The 13,701-nt window shown below is 49.9% G+C and overlaps 1 protein-coding gene and 1 long non-coding RNA gene across 3 annotated transcripts in view; one reads left to right on the forward strand and one right to left on the reverse strand.

Annotated features, from left to right (window-relative positions):
• Positions 1 to 992: 992 nt before the first annotated feature.
• On the reverse strand, positions 993 to 7,532 carry LOC115652190. Its single transcript, XR_004000579.1, has 3 exons — positions 7,447 to 7,532; positions 4,049 to 4,148; positions 993 to 1,253 (listed from the first exon to the last, which is right to left on the reverse strand). It is a non-coding gene; the product is annotated as an uncharacterized LOC115652190 (long non-coding RNA).
• Positions 7,533 to 7,622: 90 nt separating this feature from the next.
• CTNNA2 (catenin alpha 2) overlaps positions 7,623 to 13,701 on the forward strand; it is an 818,238-nt gene continuing 812,159 nt past the window's right edge. For both annotated transcript variants that reach the window (XM_030563913.1, XM_030563912.1), the window contains exon 1: positions 7,623 to 7,806. The gene's annotated coding sequence lies outside the window, so the exon portion shown is untranslated. The remainder of the gene's footprint in view (positions 7,807 to 13,701) is intronic.

Here is a 13,701-nt window from a genome sequence, read left to right on the forward strand (position 1 = left end):
GCTCACAACGCAACCACTCAAACCACACCTTACAGTAAGGGATACTGATGTTATAAATGAGATTAATGCATGCAGCAACTCACAAGCAGTCAATAAAGACTAAACACATTATTATAATGCTGATATCTATTTAACAATACTGACAGACAGGTGAGCCAGACTGATTCCAGCTATGTATTTGTCTGGGGCTGGAGCACCCATGGGGAAAAATTGGTGGGTGCTCTGCACTCACCGGCAGCCAATCTCCCCACCTCTGCCACAACTCACCTCACCTTCGCCTCCTACCCTGTGCGTACCGCATCCCAGCTTCTCCTCCCAGTGCTTGCTGCTGTGAAACTGCTGTTTCGTGGTGTAACAAGCTCTGGGAGGGAGGGGGGAGGAGCGGTGATGCGGGGCACTCAGGGGAGGAGGCAGGGCCGGGGTGGGGATTTGGGGAAGGGGTTGAAATAGGGGCAGAATCGGGTGAGTACTTAGGGGAAGGGGTTGGAATGGGGGCGGGCAGGGCGGTCGAGCACCCACCAGCGCCAGCAGAAGTTGGTGCCTGGGCTTGTGGACTCCTCTGTGCTAACCCCAAATGCTTTTGTTTTCCTTGTAACCTTTAAGCTGGACTTCAAGAAGGTCATTCTTGATGCTAAATTTTTGTAATTGGGTTTTTAAATCTAGCAATAGCCTGAGTTTTCAATATATTTTCTTTCTTTTTGTTTTTAATAAAATTTACCTTTTTTTAAGAACAGGATTGAATTTTGGGTCCTAAGAGGTTTGTGCACATGTTGTTTAATTAGCTGGTGGCAACAACTGATTTCCTTTGTTTTCTTTCTCAGCTCTTCCCTGGAGGGGGTGTAGAAGGGCTTGAAGGTATCCCACAGGAAGGAATTCCCAAGTGCACCTTCCTGGGTTCTCAAAAGGGTTTTTGCATTTGGGTGGTGGCAGCATCTACCCATCCAAGCTCAGAGAAAAGCTGTAACCTTGGGAGTTTAAGACAAGCATAGAGTAGCCAGTATTAATTTTTAGATTCCTTGCAGGTGCCCATATTCTGCACTCAAAGTGCCAGAGTGGGAAATCAGCCTTAACAGATGTAGACCAAGATTCCTCATAAGCTGCAGAGCTCATGGGCATGGTGTGCGTAGAACTTCTTAGCTAGGATGGCATCTGCCTCCAAGATCTCCCATTTCCTCCTGGTACTGACTCCTGGCAAGCGGGCTCTGAGTTCTCCCTCCTGCTGCCTCTTCCATGGTCACTTCTGCTGCTCTTGGCTAGGGGGAAGTCAGAATTAAGAGTCCTACTTAGCTTCCCTTCCCAGACTTGGGAATAAGGAAACTGAAGACCTCAGGACTATCTCCTCAGGCCTGGGAATGGGAGGAAGAGAAGATTGGAAACAACCCCCTTTCCCTGAGCCCTGAATAGTGGGAAGAGACTGAAGATCCTTGTGACCATCCTCTATGGCTGAAGGGGAGTGAAGACCCTCCCACTTCCTAAACCTGAAAAAAGGAAGGCAGAGATGAAAATGTAGATATCCTTACCTACCTCCCAAGCTGAGGGCCTCCTGCTGCCCAAGTGAGCAGCAGCAGCAGGGCCCATCTTGGCCTGAGGAGCAGAAGCCATTGATTTGGGGATTGAAGGCACTGCATTATTTTTGGATGGGGAGGTAACAGCAGTATATGGCTGAGAGGAGGAGACAGACACAGCAGTTATTGATTTGGGTGAGGAGGAGGAATAATGGCGAAGAGAGAGAGAGAGAGATGGACATTGAGAATGTGAGATAGGGAAGAAGAAGAGAGAATTGGGAACTAGATTGGGAGAGAATGTGAAAAGAGTGAGTGAATGTTTGAGATGGCGTGAATAAGAATAGAAGATGGATTGAGAGAGAGTGAATGACAATAGCTGGATAGAATTTGTGGAATGAGACTGAAGGAGATGGAATGAGAATAACAAAGCGAATGAGGATGAAGGGACTACCCTCATAAGTATTAAACTTGAACTCAGCATGTCATTCTGCATGCATTAAAAACCAAAGTAGACTCTCTCGTGTTTTGATATAATTAGCTAGTTTCACGTTGGCATCATGCTGGTGAGGGGTCTCCAGGAGAGATGTAGATATGGAGAGTTACACAGGGTAGCTGGCCTAATTTGCCTCCCCAGGTGGGAAAATGATTTTGGTCATGTGACTAACTTAGTCCATGCCTAGATCTGAGGGATCTGAGCTGCTGCACACAGCCCCAGGAAGGAAGGACTGTGAGACCCTAGCCTTCAAGGGTGACTCACAGCTCAGGAAGGCCAGAACTTTAAAGCCACAGTCCTGAGGCGGAGGATTTTTAAACCTGAGGGGTGGGCAGAAAGGAATATTTGTAGGAGTTGAATGATACTGAATTAGACCCCGGTAGAAGGAGAATATTATTTTAAAGGCTGTGACCACATTATGCTGGGGAAACTGAGGAAGGTGCCTGCAGGGTCACCCCAGGCCACAAGTGGGTGTCATTTACAGAGAAATATAGTCTTGTGAACCAGCTCAGGAAAGGTGTTCCATCTGCAAGGACCAAATAGTGTGGTGAGTCTGGCACCACTGCTGAAAATGAGGATGTGAGGAAGTGTCATGGAATAAGACCAGGGCAGAAAGGTGTGAATGGGGCTTGTGGGGATTTGGCAGAGATAAGTAAGACTTGAATTCTGGAGTTGCACAAGTCACATAACAAGATAGACAAAATGCTCCAAGGCTAGAAGACACAGGGCTTGTCTACATCAGAAAGTTGCAGCGCTGGTGAGGGAGTTACAGCGCTGCAACTTTGAAGGTGTACACATCTGCAGGGCATCACCAGCGCTGCAACTCCCTGTTTGCAGCGCTGGCCGTACTCCCGTTTTGTCTCGGGTGTAGAGGATCCAGCGCTGGTGATCCAGCGCTGGTAATCCAATGTAAACACTTACCAGCGCTTTTCTTGACCTCCGTGGAAGGAGGAAGCCTTTGGTAATCAAGCTGGTCTCCTTCCCTGCGGTTTGCTGGGTGGCTCCGGGAACGCGAGAGCAAACCGCGGCGAAGCGGGTCTCCTTTCCCGGTTTGCTCTCTAGTTCCCGGAGCCCCGAGCAAGCAGGTCTCCTTCCCTGCGGTTTGCTGGGTGGCTCCGGGAACGCGAGAGCAAACCGCGGCGAAGCGGGTCTCCTTTCCCGGTTTGCTCTCCAGTTCCCGGAGCCCCGAGCAAGCAGGTCTCCTTCCCTGCGGTTTGCAGGGTGGCTCCGGGAACGCGAGAGCAAACCGCGGCGAAGCGGGTCTCCTTTCCCGGTTTGCTCTCTAGTTCCCGGAGCCCTGAGCAAGCAGGTCTCCTTCCCTGCGGTTTGCAGGGTGGCTCCGGGAACGCGAGAGCAAACCGCGGCGAAGCGGGTCTCCTTTCCCGGTTTGCTCTCTAGTTCCCGGAGCCCCGAGCAAGCAGGTCTCCTTCCCTGCGGTTTGCAGGGTGGCTCCGGGAACGCGAGAGCAAACCGCGGCGAAGCGGGTCTCCTTTTCCGGTTTGCTCTCCAGTTCCCGGAGCCCCGAGCAAGCAGGTCTCCTTCCCTGCGGTTTGCAGGGTGGCTCCGGGAACGCGAGAGCAAACCGCGGCGAAGCGGGTCTCCTTTCCCGGTTTGCTCTCTAGTTCCCGGAGCCCCGAGCAAGCAGGTCTCCTTCCGTGCGGTTTGCTGGGTGGCTCCGGGAACGCGAGAGCAAACCGCGGCGAAGCGGGTCTCCTTTCCCGGTTTGCTCTCCAGTTCCCGGAGCCCCGAGCAAGCAGGTCTCCTTCCCTGCGGTTTGCAGGGTGGCTCCGGGAACGCGAGAGCAAACCGCGGCGAAGTGGGTCTCCTTTCCCGGTTTGCTCTCGCGTTCCCGGAACCCCCCTTGAAGCCGCCCAACAGCGCTGCAGTGTGGCCACATCTAACACCACTTGCAGCGCTGGTTGCTGTAAGTGTGGCCACTCTGCAGCGCTGGCCCTATACAGCTGTACTAATACAGCTGTAACAACCAGCGCTGCAAAATTTTAGATGTAGACATGGCCACAGACAGTATGTCTACACAGCAAAGAAAAACCTGGAGTTGGTCCGTGCTGAGCCGATTCAGGCTAGGGATGCAGGGCTGTTTCATTGCTGTGCAGATTTCTAGACTCAGACTGGAGCCTGGCTCTTGGGCCCTGCAAAGTGGAGTGTCATTTCAGCACATTAAATCATCAACACCACATTAGTAACAAGTTGGCTTATTTTTGGGTGTTGGTCTCCTGGCCTCTCCCATTACTATACTTAAAATTTATGGGATCTTGAAAGGCAGGCTTAATTTACATACACACAATTAAACCCCAGGAAGATGACTGCTCTTTATATCACAGCTCTCCTATGCCTGCTACCATTTGCTATGCCCCATACCATCTGGGCACCCTAGGTGTGTGTATAAGACCAAAATCTGAATAAATGAGACAGCCTATCCATGTGCTAAGGTGATCGCCTCATGCAACCTGTGGCTCTCTCTGTGTCAGACTGGCATGATCCACCCTTGACCATGGAGTCTTGCACCCCGTATCGTCCAGGGCTATACTCTGCCCCATCAGCACTCCTGTCTTTCTTGCTCTGTGCCTGCTGCTACCTTTTCCATTCCCATGGTAACCCTGCCCACTACTATCCAGATCCTGTACTTGAGCCCCATCCTGTGGCCGGCTGTTAATGCCTTAGTCCTGTGCCCACCGCATTGCCCTGAACCATGAACTCCATCTCCCTTGCTGTCCAAGCTCTGTACTCCATATTGTCCTTGTCCAGCACTGTGCCTAACTACTGCCCCTGCCTGGCACTGTGCCTCCTGTACACAGCTACTGCCCTGTCCCACCCTGTTCCCTCATGCCCTGCTTCTGGCAATGCTGTGCACTGTGCCCCCCCACATGTCCAGCCCCTGCTCCATCCTGTGCCCCCATGCCCTGCTTCTGGCCACTCCCTGCACTGTGCCTCCTCCCCCCCTACCATGTCCAGCTGCTGCCCCTGCCCCACCCTGTGCCCCCATGCCCTACTTCTGGCCACACCTGACACTGTGCCTCCCGTGCCTCGCCTCGCCCAGTGGCTGGCCCTGACCAACACTAGGCTTCCTCCATGCTTAGCTTCTGACCTTGGACTACACTGCCCTCACCCCCCATGTCCAGCTCCTGTTGTCTCTGCCCCACACTGTCCAACTGCTGGCCATACCCCTGCCCTGCACAGTGCCCCTTTGCCCTGTATCTGGCCCTGCACCACAGTGCTCCCCGGTGCCCAGCTGCCAACCCTGCCTCACACTGCTCCCCTCATGTCCAGCTGCTTCCACGCACTGTGCCCCCCGTACCCAGCTACTGGCCCTGGCTTGTACTCTCCCACCACATGTCCAGCTGCTTGCCCTGCGCTGGGCTCCCTCCGTGTCCAGCTGCTGACTCTGCACTGCGCTCCCCATGCCCAGTAGCCAGCCCTGTCTCGCATTGTGCCTTGCATCCCATTTCCAGCAGTTGGCTCTGCTCTGCCCCACCCCTGTGCCCAGCTGCTGGCTCTGCCCTGCGCTGTGACCCCCGTGCCCAGCTACTGACTCTGCCCTGCGCTGTGACCCCCATGCCCAGCTACTGACTCTGCCCTGCGCTGTGTCCCCCCGTGCCCACCCAGGAGCAGGCCCTGCCCTGCGCTGTGACCCCCGTGCCCAGCTACTGACTCTGCCCTGCGCTGTGACCCCCCCATGCCCACCCAGGAGAGGGCCCTGCCCTGCGCTGTGACCCCCCCATGCCCACCCAGGAGCGGGCCCTGCCCTGCGCTGTGACCCCCCCATGCCCACCCAGGAGCGGGCCCTGCCCTGTGCTGTGACCCCTCCATGCCCGCCCAGGAGCGGGCCCTGCCCTGTGCTGTGACCCCCCCATGCCCACTCAGGAGCGGGCCCTGCCCTGCGCTGTGACCCCCCCGTGTCCACCCAGGAGCGGGCCCTGCCCTGCGCTGTGACCCCCGTGCCCAACCAGCAGTGGGCCCTTCCCTGTGCTGTGACCCCCCCATGCCCACCCAGGAGCGGGCCCCGCCCTGCGACCCCCCCCCCCGGTGCCCACCCAGGAGCGGGCCCTGCCCTGCACTGTGACCCCCCCCCGCGCCCACCCAGGAGCGGGCCCTGCCCTGCGCTATGACCCACGTGCCCACCCAGGAGCGGGCCCTGCCCTGCGCTGTGACCCCCTCCCCCGCGCCCACCCAGGAGCGGGCCCTGCCCTGCGCTATGACCCACGTGCCTACCCAGGAGCGGGCCCTGCCCTGCGCTGTGACACCCCCCCTTGCCCACCCAGAAGCGAGCCCTGTCCTGTGCTCTGACCCTCCCCCCTGTGTCCACCCAAGAGCGGGCCCTGCCCTGCGCTGTGACCCCCGTGCCCAGCTACTGACTCTGCCCTGTGCTGTGACCCCCGTGCCCAGCTACTGACTCTGCCCTGTGCTGTGACCCCCCATGCCCACCCAGGAGAGGGCCCTGCCCTGCGCTGTGACCCCCGTGCCCACCCAGGAGAGGGCCCTGCCCTGCGCTGTGACCCCCCCATGCCCACCCAGGAGCGGGCCCTGCCCTGTGCTGTGACCCCCCCCATGCCCACCCAGGAGCGGGCCCTGCCCTGCGCTGTGACCCCCCCCGTGTCCACCCAGGAGCGGGCTCTGCCCTGCGCTGTGACCCCCCCCCCGTGTCCACCCAGGAGCGGGCCTTGCCCTGCGCTGTGACCCCCCCCCGTGTCCACCCAGGAGCGGGCCCTGCCCTGCGCTGTGACCCCCCCCCTTGCCCACCCAGGAGCGGGCCCTGTCCTGCGCTATGACCCTCCCCCCCGTGTCCACCCAGGAGCGGGCCCTGCCCTGTGCTGTGACCCCTCCATGCCCACCCAGGAGCGGGCCCTGCCCTGTGCTGTGACCCCCCCATGCCCACCCAGGAGAGGGCCCTGCCCTGCGCTGTGACCCCCCCCGTGTCCACCCAGGAGCGGGCCCTGCCCTGCGCTGTGACCCCCGTGCCCAACCAGCAGTGGGCTCTTCCCTGTGCTGTGACCCCCCCATGCCCACCCAGGAGCGGGCCCCGCCCTGCGACCCCCCCCCCCCCCGGTGCCCACCCAGGAGCGGGCCCTGCCCTGCGCTGTGACCCCCCCCCCCCGCGCCCACCCAGGAGCGGGCCCTGCCCTGCGCTATGACCCACGTGCCCACCCAGGAGCGGGCCCTGCCCTGTGCCGCGCCCCCCGTGTCCAGCTGCTGCTCCGCAACGCGACCCCCCGTGCCCAGGAGCCGGTGACACCGGCCCTGCGCTGTGCCGCGCCCCCGTGCCCAGCAGCGGGCTCGGCTCTGCCCTGTGCCGCGCCCCCGTGCCCAGCAGCGGGCCCTGCCCCCTTGCCCAGCTACTGCCCGGCCCAGGCTGCCCCCTCGGCCCCGTGTCCCCGCCGCTGTGTTGCCGCCCCCGCGTCCGCCCCTTGGTAACGCGGTTTCCATACTCACCGCACCTGCGCACTGGGCGGCCCGAGCCCCGCGCCGCTCTCAGGTAGCCGGGCTGGGACTGGACTCCCCCGCGCCGGGCACTGGAGCCGCCGGCGGCCCCGCTGCCTCCTCCAGTCCCCCAGCCCGGGCGGCGGCGCAGGCGCGCTCCCTCCTCCCCTAGTGGCGGCTGCTCAGAGTCTGGCGGCGGCGGCGGCGGCGGCTCCCTCAGAGCCCAGCGAGCGCGGCTCGGGCAGCAGGAGGCGGGGACCCGGCGCTGTGTGAGGGGAACCGCACCGCACCGCCGGCCCGTTAGTGACCATCGCGGCTGCTGGGGAGGAGCAGGAGGCGAGGGGCTCGCCCGTCCCCACCCACCGAGCTGAGGTGAGGCCAGGGCAAAGCATCCTCCCTTTCCTTCCCCCATCCCCGGGCTCCTTCCCTTCATCCCCCTTTTCCTTAGCCCTGCTCCCGTCCCCTCGTCCTCCCTCCTTCCCTTTCTTCTCCCCCTCCCCTCCCACCCAGGCTCCTTCGCCCCGCGGCCACACTTGGCACCCACCAGGAAGAAGCCCAGTTCTCGCTCTATTTTTAATGCCGTCGTAGTGCTCGCCCAGAGGGAGAGAGAATCAGACAGGCACAGGCAGAGATAATCCCCCCCCTCGCTTTCAAGGGTGGACTTGAATTCCTGGTCATTTTGTGCGGTGTGTGTGGTGGGAAGCGGAGGATTATGTTTAGGAAGGGAAGGAAAAGGGTCAGAGGTGGCTTGGGTCCTTTCTTTTCTCCCCTACCATCCCTTGGAGGTGATTCTAGCTCCTTATTCTTTTCATTCTCTCTCTCTCTATTTATTTTTTAAATTTCCCTTTCTTCAGGCATCAGAGGGCTTTTTAGCCATCCGCTCTATGTCTCTAATTTACAGCCTTTCTCTGCTGCTCTGATTGTCTCAGTAAGAAGCCACCAGGAAAGGGGAGGGGGGAGGCTAGCCTGGAGAAAGCAGCTTTTTACACCTTTTCCATTTAGGCCTCTTCCAATTTGTAATACATTTCAAACCACCCGCTTAATATTTGATTTGGAATCCAGCCTGAAAGGTCCTTAGTCCTGTCAAAGCGTTTGATGAGGGGCTAAGAACTGAAGTTTTTAATATGTACTGTGGCACCTTGTTTTTATCCACAATGTTCTGGGGACATCAAAAACATTCAGATGAATGAGCTTTGAATAATCAGGGGTGGGAAGTGACAGACAAAGTGTTTTATGCTACGGGACATAGCGTGGTTTTGGATTAGGAACCGATTCCACAAAAAATGGGGTGTATAAACAGGGGTGCTTGGTACATAGAGGTGTGATTTTTGTTGCTTTGTTTGCTTCTTTAAAGGGCTTTTTGTTGTGTGCACAGTGAACATGTTTTTTAAATGTTGTTATGCAAAACAGAGAGGGTGTTTAAAAGAAACTTACAAGGGGAATATGTAGCATGCACCTGCTTCTCATGGGTGGGTGGGTTATATTATCTCATGACACATTGGGGGTGTAAAATTCTTGTTTCTTTTTAAGGTGTTGGGCAGGCATTTTTAAGAAATGCTTTATGTGAATGCTGCCTTTTCTGTCTTCAGCTTCAGTACAATGATATGTAAAGCATTTATGAGATAGGTACTGTATTCCAGGCAATTTTATTTTTTCCTGTTCTTTTTCAAACATCCATTTATTGCGCTATAAGAAGTTTATTTATTCTTTGTCAGGATGAATATGTTCCAGCATTCCTGTTATTTTGGAGATAAAAAGATACTATAGCTAGCAATGCAAAACTCTTATCAGTCAAAGGAATGTAAAACCCTTCAAACTGTACCATATTTTGGCATATATTCCTTGGGAACATTAAGATTATGTTAACTTGTCAAGATTACTGCAAATATAGTTGTGTATTTTGGAGCAGAGGGTGAATAAGTAAGGAATAGACTTAAATCTAGTGATATTCCTGATGAGATCGACAGACTTTATTGGCTCTGTAGCTAACTATTAACATGTATTTGATTTTTCATTTCAAATTTCATGGTTAATGTTATAGTTTTATAGCTCTCTTCTCTCCCTCCACCCCGTCCCCCAACTAGAAGCATAAAAAATCATAGAGATTAACGGAATTCCTCCTAAAGGTGCACAAGCGTTGAGTTTGGTAGAAGAAATGTTGCAGTCAATCATGTAACAGTATTTAGGGACTGTTTGAGGAATAATGTACCCCCAACTGTACATAATAAGACTGTAATTCCATTAATGGGTTCTGGTGACAACATAAGCCACAAGAGTGCAGCTCTACTACCTTGTCAATATCACTGGAACTCAGAGGTGGAATTACAACCTTAATTTATGTATGTTTTGGAGGTTCCTTATGTCATGTTAACATTGAAAATGTGTGGGTACTGCTGAAATGCCGCAGAGCCACTTAATTACTAGAGTTACTTAATTATTTTCTATGCCAAATAGTGTTTGTCATGACCGCCTTCTATAGGTATTGTACACTATCTGTGTCTGTGGGTTTGGGGAAATTTTCTCTCTACACTACCCCGGCCACTCAGTTCGTTAATTTTCAGGGCAGAGTGGACTCTCAAAAGTTGTCCAAAGAAGTGTAAACTATTTATTCCTTTTTTGTACCCTTTGTTTACAAACAGCCCTCAAAAAACATAACAAAACAGAGGAGCTCTATTTATGCTAGGATTCATAACCCAAAACAAAGGATAGAAACAATAACTACAGTAAGTAATGTTAACAAAGAATGCCAATATTAAACTAATATAAAATTATTTGTATTATAGTAGCAGTGTGGAACCTAATCAGGTTTGGGGCTCTATTGTACTGGCTTTGTACAGACATAGAGGAAGACAGTTCTTCTCCCAAAGAGCTTGCATCTGATGTAAAAGAAGATACAAGAGGATGTGACAAAATAAATGATTGGGTGAGGAAGAATAAGGGTAACAGTGATAAATACATGTTTATATAGACTAGTTAAGTGTTCAGCTTGATGACTAAAATCATTTAAGGTATGTGTTCTTCAATTATAAGGTATAAATAAAGATATACAGTAAATGTCAGCAATTACCACTGCCTATAGTCATTAGCCAAAATAAACTTTTTTTTCAGTACTTATCTATGCGTGTGCCTTAATTATTTGGCAATTGCTCAGACACAAACCTTTGATAGAACTTCACTAGGGTACTTTCACTACATTAGGGCTTTATTGAAACTGAAGGTTACCCAAATCACCAATTCCTTTGTGGTGTTTGCTTTCTAAAGCAAAGCACCAAAAACCCTGGCTATGGGACTCTATTGCCTTTATCTACACCAGAAAATTGCCTTTTGCTGATAAGAGTTGTTAGCAAAGGGTACCCTTGAATGCTGTTGAACATGATTTAACTGCTAGTATAGATTGGATAGAACTGTTTTCCACACCATTGCAGAAAATGTGATTAAGACGTGATTCTACTAAGAAGAGAAGGAAAGGCTTGTCTCATTAACAGAATGGAATTGACAGCTAACTTTATTGTTCCAGAACATCTGTGGTGACAACAACTGTATTATAATTCCTTATTTTTTTTAAAATAGTGCAGTTTTATTTGGTTTTCACAAGATTTGAAGTATTTTGCCTCCTTACTAGAGAATGTAGCAATGTTTGTTGCCACGTTGTAGAAAATGTGTGTGATACTTACTCAAACATGAAATATTAATTAAGCCATAACATAAGTTTAAAAAAAAATGAATGGTGAGGGACAGCTAACAATGATTATTCAAGTGAGATACTTCACTGTTTCCTAATAAATTCCATAACCAGAACTATTTTTGTTAAACATTTTTGTCGCTGTGCCATCAAGAATTCTTTTAAAAATCAAAACAGTACTTTATGCTTGTATTGAATATCTTGTCATGGGGGCTCAAAGTGCTTCACAAATATGAGCAGGTCTTGTATCAGTCTTGCAGAACAGGAAACTACAACACAAATCAGTTGAGTGATTTACTCAAGTTCATAATGTGAGTCAGTCGGTGAGTTAATAATAAAACACAGGTCTCTTCTGACAGAAGATGTCTTACAGATTTTTCTCTAATAACTCTCCCATTTAATTGTATGTGAGGCATTCTGGTAAACTTTGGAATAAATAGATAGGTTGAGGACAGGTTAAACCATTAAAATCCAACTACTCTAGGAAACTGAACTGAAGCTGACAAATTTTATCTGTACAGCTGGTTGAAACTTAGAATTTCCATTCCACAGGAAAAACTGTCATTTAAAATTTCTTTTTTGTCCCAAATCGGAATGAAAAGTTGAAATTTTTAGATTTCTTTAAAAATGGAAATTCCCCCCCCAAATTATTTTAGAACTATTGAACAACCTTGTTGAAGTGCTGTGTTTAGACTTTTCTGTTATATTATCAACATGAAATACATCAAAGCTTTTTGTAACATTTCAAAGAAATCTGTTGATTTCTGTTTGAAAATTTTTGACCAGCTGTATAATTGCCAGTCACATTTTCCCCGTGCACTGGTGTTCTTAGTGTACGTGCAATGTTCCTCAGGTGGCATATGACCAGGATTCATCACTGAATTTGGTCCACTGGTTGGATCGTTGAAAAAAGGAAATATCCAAACATCCCCTCATGCAGCCCCCCCCTCCTCCAATTTCAGCATTGTTAGAGACTGGGCCAATTTTTCAAGATTTATTGAGAACTGATCACTCTGAGTAAGATTGAATCCCATAAAATATTACATCAACTGGTTTTTGTTTGAGAGGTAGGAAAAAATAATAGTCAGCAGTTATGTAGTGCTTTGCATATTCTACGTGTTTTATAAGTATTAACTAATAGATATTGTAGGTGCTTTTGAGAGTCAGTTGCTATTGTAAATGGGGTTGGAATGATTAAGTTAGATATAACCTCTATTCTCTCCTTCCCTCTTCTCTTTGTCTTTATATTTGGGTTTCTTAATCGTGTTTATATGCTGCAAAAGGCTTAGAATGCATTTGAAGATGGTGATGGGAGACACTTTATAAATGGAAGATATCATTTTCAGGTGACTTAGAGGCTGTCTCTTATAATGAACCTTAAACTCTGACATGCCTCAGTCACTTTTGAAAATGGGACTTAGGTTTCTAAGTCTCAAGCACTTTTGAAAATATTACCTGAAATTATTAATTTGTCTATGATGTTAATAAATAATTGACTTTATTTTTTAAAATACTTAAAAAAACACCTTATTGTTTACTAGTAAGCTGTCTTTTCTATATTGCATTGAATCTGTGTGTAGGGAAATACATATCAATTTACATTAATGTCCCTTCAGCACATAAGGAGGCCGTTAAACCTCTCAATTTCAGTGCTTCTCCTAAAAAAATGGGCCAGTTGACAACACTTTTTCATTCAGAGCCTGAGTGAAGCTGAGTCCATCATGTGATAGCTTTTACCATTCTTGCTTATCACTCTGAGAAAATGACGTTGACTAGAGAGCTTAATGTATCAAAACAGAAAAGACCAAAAGGAAAATGTCTTTAATATGTAACTTTCCAGTTAGAATCACATACATATGGTATATGTAAATATACATCTTTTAATTTTTTTTTCTTTTTGTTATTAAGATGTTAGTAGCATCTAATAAGGTTTTTCTGTTACATCATTAGGTATTTTTCTTGTAGAATATTTGTTATAACTAGATATGAAATTAGTAGCAAGTGACAAGTCATGGTTGAAGCAATTCCAAGAGCTTGATATTAACAGTGGATCAGTGAGTTCAATCAAGAAGAAAATATTGTTAAATTACAGTAGTAGTAATTGTGCTCTTTCCAAAGGAATCACATTAACAAGTATGAATGCAATAAAACCTATTGAGAAGAAGCACAAAAAATATTTGCAGTTCTAACTTGCTTGAATAGTTTGAGGAGACATATTTATCTGATGAGCGTTTTTTTATGCTTGGCTGCTTCTGGAAAAAAGATTTTGGTATTTGCTGTTTCAGTTAGGATAAGATGTTCTTTTTATTTTAATGTTGGTCTAGGACTTCTGAGTCCACATATCTTGTAATCTTACAAATTATGTAAATAAATGTGTAATACAGACAGTGTTTCCTGTGATTAAATATTTTTCACCCTTGAGTGTTTGCTGAACAACCTCTTGTTCTGCTTTAAATTATCAAGTTTGTGCTGTGCTGAATTGTCCATTATTGACAGTGGCCCCAACTCTGCAATTCTTTGTTTATGGGCTCACAGCTATGCCCATATGGAGCCCAGGTGAATTAGCAGGGCTCCATGTGGGTGCC

Source organism: Gopherus evgoodei, chromosome 5 (assembly GCF_007399415.2).
Source record: "Gopherus evgoodei ecotype Sinaloan lineage chromosome 5, rGopEvg1_v1.p, whole genome shotgun sequence".
Lineage (NCBI taxonomy): Eukaryota > Metazoa > Chordata > Testudines > Testudinidae > Gopherus > Gopherus evgoodei.